Genomic DNA, 6,769 nt, shown 5'->3' on the forward strand with positions numbered 1-6,769 from the left:
GTTCCAATCGACGCCTTGTCCGCCCCACCCAACGATGCTGCAAATTCTGCTATTTCAATTCCGTTTATCTTGCTTTTATTCTGCTTCTACTAAATCACGAATGGTTTGATATCCACCACTAACCGATAAACGCTCAAGATACCAGATGGTTGCCTCTTTCTACCACTTCCTACCAATTCTCCAATCTTCTTTCTCCACTCTACTTATCTTTTCTTACTTTAAGGCGCACTTATTATACTAGTAGTCAAATTTTTTTTTCCTAACACCTTTTATTATTTCTTGTTATAATTAATCTTTATATTAAGATATATATAATATTACATACTTATTTTTATTTTAATAATAAAGAAACAAGAAAGAATTTTCGCTAAAAATAAGACATTGATTTAAATGAATAGGAAGAAATACGGTTGAGATAATAATATGTATTTTGTTTAATTAAATTAAATGTTAAAAACATTAATAATTATAAATTTCTAATAAGGTATACCATATTAGGTATATATACTTCCTATTAAAAATTAATTTTATAATTTTCGTGTTCGTGTTGCTAGTAATTACTTTTAACACGTTTTATATTTGTTTTAAGAGATAATTTTAGACAAAAAATGGGCTTTACAAAAATGTCTCCTTATTTTATTAATTTATCCTTTTTAAAAAGAAAAGTTATCAATACCTAAACAATGTTATCTACGTATAGGTGAAAAACTACAAAATACGATAGCATTCATTGAAACTGAAAGTGAAAACTTTTTAACAAAGAAATTCAAAATTACTTTGTTTTCTAAAGATTTCCGCTGAATTTGAAAAGGGGAGATTCTAGCCAGTAATACTAATCTGATTATTATGATTATTTACTCTATTTTAGGATATTCTTGCTCAGTTTGAATACAGTCAAAATGTCAAATTTCGAAAGGGCAGTAACTTTCAATGAAGGGAAATCTAGTATTATAGTCGATATAGAGTCGATAAAGGGTTAAATCGTAAAATCATCCAGTTATTGAAACATTATAACCAAATACACAAATCAATGATGAAAAGAAATGTTCATATATATACTCTTTTTATACCTATTGTCCATATGATGTTATACATAACATTCGTATACATATACTGACCTATTTCGTACTATTATTTACAATATAACTATCCATTTCCTAAGTTGCAGAGATAGTGCTATATCTATATAGAAGAAAGAAAAAGGGGACTCTGACGAAACTCATGATCGATGGTTCCCTCCTTCTATTTCTTTCCGCGCATCATATACTCTAACCGTCACCCTCCCTTTTTCTCTCCGACAACGTCACCTTTTTCTCTAGCCATGCGCTACAGCGCTCCTTTCTCCCTTTCCCTTCCCTCCATCGTTGCGTAGCGTCGGACTGACAGCGTCGCGTTCGTTGAAAGTAACAGCCGCGTTGTCGTTTGTCACGCGACGTCACGACGCGCCAACGCAGCGTATCAGAGAACGCGACGCGAGACGACGCGAGGCGACGCGACGCACCGTGCGGCGCGATGCCGCGCTCGGTTGATACGACGTACAGCAACGATAAATTCGCGGATTTCAGCACCCACGAGATTTCATGCGTGTCCGAGCTGTCGGAAATCTTCTCCATGACGAGTGGGCTATGACTACGTTCGAGAAGCGTTGCAGCGTTGATTCAGGATGAAACTCATCGTTCTAACTTCTCGAAATATCTGCTCGTGTCCATTATGATATAGCAGTCCCAATCCCCATGGATTAGTCCAATGAATTAAATTAGACCAGATATATCAAAAAATTCTAAAGACGTAATCGTATTATCGTAACGTATTATTACAATAGAATAAAAATGGACAAAAAAGATGTAATGGGTTAATTGAAAATCTGGCGTAGTATGTCTGTTCGAAAATGAACGAATTCTTATATGAATTACCAGACAAGCATAATTACTTCTTTCACGTTAAATATAATTAAATATAATTAGTTATTATATCACAATACATTTTTTGCACATGTAACTTCCAGGAATTATCGGGTTCCGGAATTAATTTTTGTATTTTACTCATCTTTAAATCCAATTTTGGGAATGTAAGTGAAAAATTTCATAATGTTGCGCTTATCACACATCCTATCTTGTTCATCATCCAAATTTTGAATTCCGAGATATAGAACTTTGTCTCGCAATGATGTGATTGGAAAATCTCTACTGAAAAAATGTAACTACAAGTTTTATAGATTCAATTGGAAAATACTAATCAAGTCCGTATAGTTAAATCTATTAAACGTTCTAGTTATAAAATATCAAATTTGATATGTAACAGTTACTCATAGCAATTATTATATTATAATTTCAATTCTACACACTTCTCTTTTACAGCTGGTGAATTAGTGGTTGATTCATCGCAAGAGTCTCATAGTTTCGTTCATTTTCAATTTCGAAGATACATTACCTACATGTGAAAAAAGTAAACTTCACCGACTCGCGAGAAAGTACATCGGCGCCGTTTCATTAGATATCATTATAATTGTACGAGGGAGTAATTATTGTTGTCCGCCGCGCGCGGCAGAAAACGGGTTGGAACAAATGAAAAAAGGCCGTAATAAAAATTAATGTCCCAACGGTGTGCAGTCGGTAAAGGGGTGGAGTCAAAAGCGGTAAAGGGGTTGAAATGGGTAAGAGAGAAAGAAAAGAAGAGAACGCTTGGAATGCCATTTTCACAACACACACTCGATTCGGTCCTCCGGACTGTATGATGGAAAAATTTCATCGTACATTCACATGCGCGTGTACAACGAATTGAGCGGTGTACGTGTATATATAGGTACAGTAACTTAAAAATTTGAACGTAAGCATTTGCGCATTGAAAAATTAATTTATAAATGCATATCGACCATTCTATCTTTTATCAATTTACGAGTGATTCGAAGAAAAACATCGTGTTATACATTTACAATATTATATTTGCATGGCAAGTATATCAAGAAAATTTAAAAATTAGGACATTAGAAAAACGTACTATATTTTAATAAATCGTTTGAATCGTGTCAATTGGATACTTGCCAAATATTGCTTTCTCCAAAGACTGATTTTACTGTTACTATTAAGCAATAATGTAAAAATTCTTTCTGAAGCTGAATTTTTCCAAGTGCTTCTAAAACTTTAATGATTTTTTAAATTTTTATTTAATTTTACAAAAATGTGGACCCTTAAGTTTCTATAGATTGGAATTAATCATATTTTATAAATTAGGAATTAAAAAAAAACTATATTGAATTAAAATTATTAATATATGATGTTAGCGAAGGAAGGAGCTGTATACGAGTAGATCTTTACATTACATCAGATACATATACGTAAGAAGAAAAATAAAAAATGCTCAAGCAAAATGGTACGTAAAATTTTTGCATACAGGTATGAAAGGTAATAGAAAACCTCAATGTGTGTGAGTGAGAAACTTGAATTTTTGGGCTTTTGCCGCTTATTGGCGACATTCGTGAACGCGAATAACGGGTCAGTTATTCTTTCCGACTTCGTTTGAGTGCGTTGCTCATTAAGCGGAAGCGATTACTGGTTCACGATTGCTGATTCCACACGAGAGCGCGAGTGGCTCAGCTAAAACCCGGACTGGGAGCCAACCACTTACAATAATTGCCCATGCAACTGATTGGCGCGAGCCATCCGTCAATTAGCGCTGTGTAATTTTGACCGCATGTTGAGTTTAATCAACTTCGTACGTTAGCCAGTCGACTGGCTTTCAAAATACATGTTACACTGTGCCAAAATTTTCATCCCCAGCCTAATCTAGTCACTAATTCCACCTTTATTGCAACACAATCCTAATTATCCTTATAAAGATCTATTTTTCGATCTCATTACAAATTTCATGTTATCGCGAAATATCTTAATGAATGGAATCACATTTTTTCATAGAAAAAACTACTTGAAAATTTAATATACAAATATGAACGAAACGGCATAAATAAAAATTGAAAATAATTAGTAAAATAATTAATAAATTATTTCTTAAAAGTTTAAAGGTTCTTACATTAAAATAGAAAGGTATAATAAATCAATTATAATTCTTTTCATTAAACATAGATTTTTGTATTATTATTTGCAATATATGTATAATCTGGAGATATGGCAGTGTTTTTAATTTTATTCACACTAATTTAACTTTTTAACTTATTTACTTTTCACCATTTTTTATGAATTATTTGATTCCTCATAGAAATTGACTTTTTATATACACATATTTGCATCTTAAATATCTCGATAAATAATGAAAAAATAATATTTTTTATTTCATTATCCAAATTATCGCCTTGATTATTACATCATTCTAAATAATACTTTTATAATCAATAATTAATAATAATTAATTATAATCAATTTAATAATAATTTTTAACTTTATTAATAAAATTTTTTGTATCTATTGCTCTATATGCATGTATGATATTTATGTATAACTGTAATCTTTAGTTTATGATTTTACATCATAAGACATACTATTTATTTTACTAACCTTATAAAAATTATTCCTTTTTAGCTTTCAATCCATACTGTATATGTATAAGAACACGTCTATACGATTATATACATATCTAAAATATGTTGTTTGAATTACATAATATTTCAGCACAATACTGTACATCTATAAATCTAATATTATTTGATGGCTAAATTAAAAGGATTCGAGACTATCATAATATTCTATTTTATCAACGGATGAACCATTTATCCGAATTTAATTATCTTTCGGAATAAGCGCGATATAATAATAAAATAAATCTACGTATATATTACATTATATTTCCGTCAGTTGGCGACTGAGAGATTTATGTCGCGCTTAATGGAATTTTAAGAATTATTAACAATATATTATATGGCTAATGATTGCAAGGAATAGCCATTAAAAATTTTACAACTTTGGCGTACAGAATTTTCCGCTGGAGACGTTAAACACGTGCGCGCGCTTCCTTGCTAACATTGTGTATGCGAAGGGTGGATTTGAAAGTTTTCCATTAATAAAAAATTTGTGCTTCCGGAACTTCAAAAGCTTTTTAATTCTCTCGAGTGTCCCGCCTCGATCCACCCCCGCCATCCACCGGTGCGGATGGCTAAAGTGCTCGGTATATTTTGAGTAAAAAAGAAAAAATGTATAGACTGTACAATGTAAAGATAACGACTAAAGTTGCGGCCACATCGTGGCAATGCCGACTTTATGGTAATGTCTTGATTCGCATTATGATCTCAGGTAATAATACAGGATATTTCTTGGGAATAAATTTGCTATGTTTTAACATGAAAAAGTTATAAATAATATTAAAAATGTTATCTTTTTAATTATGTCACGATTTATTAACGAAAACTAAACATTCTTTTTTATTTTCAACGACACTCTTTTTGTAAGTCGTATCTTCATCAATTACATTTATTCTAACAAAATAAAATTTTTTTCTTTGGCGTTAGCAAGACAAAAATTATATATTTTTTAATTATGATAATTTTTATTAATTTTAAAGAAAATATTATTTTAGAAAAAAAATTTATTTGAACTTTTATAAAGGCCAATTTCTAGTTATCTTTCAAATGCGTATTTAAAAAAAGTATATTGATATCTATATTTCTTTAAGATGCGTATTAAAAAAGGACTTATTGATATAGGTGTCTTTTTCTGTATGCTAAGATAACCTCTCAAGTTAATTTTTGCGTAATCAACTTTGACTTTAACACGAAATAATGTATAAGAAGATAGATAAAACGTGCAGGTATAATTATATTTTTTAATTTTAGTAACCCATTTGTATCTAATTTTAATTTACTGTAACTATATTCTGAAAATTCGGGAGTTGATGCAAACGCACCGTACAGAGAAGCAATCAGTCAGGATAACTAGATAGACGATAACTTTAAACAAGATATATCGGTCGTTGGTCGTCGACAACGAAGAAACAGGCTGGCACGAAACGACAGAACAGAAAGGGAGATGAGGGTAGAAAAGGGGGATAGTGAAAAAGTGCAGGAAAAGTTCGCGCCATTCCAGTCCTATTTCCTTTCCATTTGTATTTATGGCCTCGTTATTCGCAACTCAGACTTTCCAGCCAAACCATGTCGAAAATTGGCAGAAAGAACGATTATCGGATGTGCATATGCTACGATCAATATCGTATACATACATCTTCGTAGATTTCATCTTCGTCATTTTCTCGTATTCGAAAATTGTTTGTTAAGACTGGTAAAAAAAAATTGTGATGCAAATTGTTTGAATGCTATAGAACGTTTTATCGCTAATATAGTAAGAATGTAAATAAAATATAAACTAAGGCACAATCTTTAATGGATATTTTTCTGTAAAGAGACGATCATTTTTCCACGTAATCAAATTTTTCGAACTTAAAAAATCTTCCCGATACGGAAAATATACAAACTTTATAAAAGCTTTTAAATGCGCAAATATCATAATTACATAACTTTGATTACGATGCATCAGTATCAAATGTTAATGCTAATTCCAGTCCAATCGCGCGGTGGAATTTAATCGCATAACTTTGATCGATACAGCAACATGCAACGTGCTGTTTTGCGGAACAATTTCCCAACTAAGTGATTACAGAGAAGTTAGGACCTTGGCTATTCAATTATACAGATTACTTATATGTAGAAATTGCTTCGCTACTCGTCACGATGCAGCCTTCAAAGTGACGCTGATCAGGCTTCAAAGTGAAGTTGATCAAAGACCAGGATCTATTTGTTATACGAGCGCGACGTGACTACTTACGATTT

Source organism: Cyphomyrmex costatus, unplaced genomic scaffold (assembly GCF_001594065.2).
Source record: "Cyphomyrmex costatus isolate MS0001 unplaced genomic scaffold, Ccosl1.0 scaffold182, whole genome shotgun sequence".
In the NCBI taxonomy this organism is placed as follows: Eukaryota; Metazoa; Arthropoda; class Insecta; order Hymenoptera; family Formicidae; genus Cyphomyrmex; species Cyphomyrmex costatus.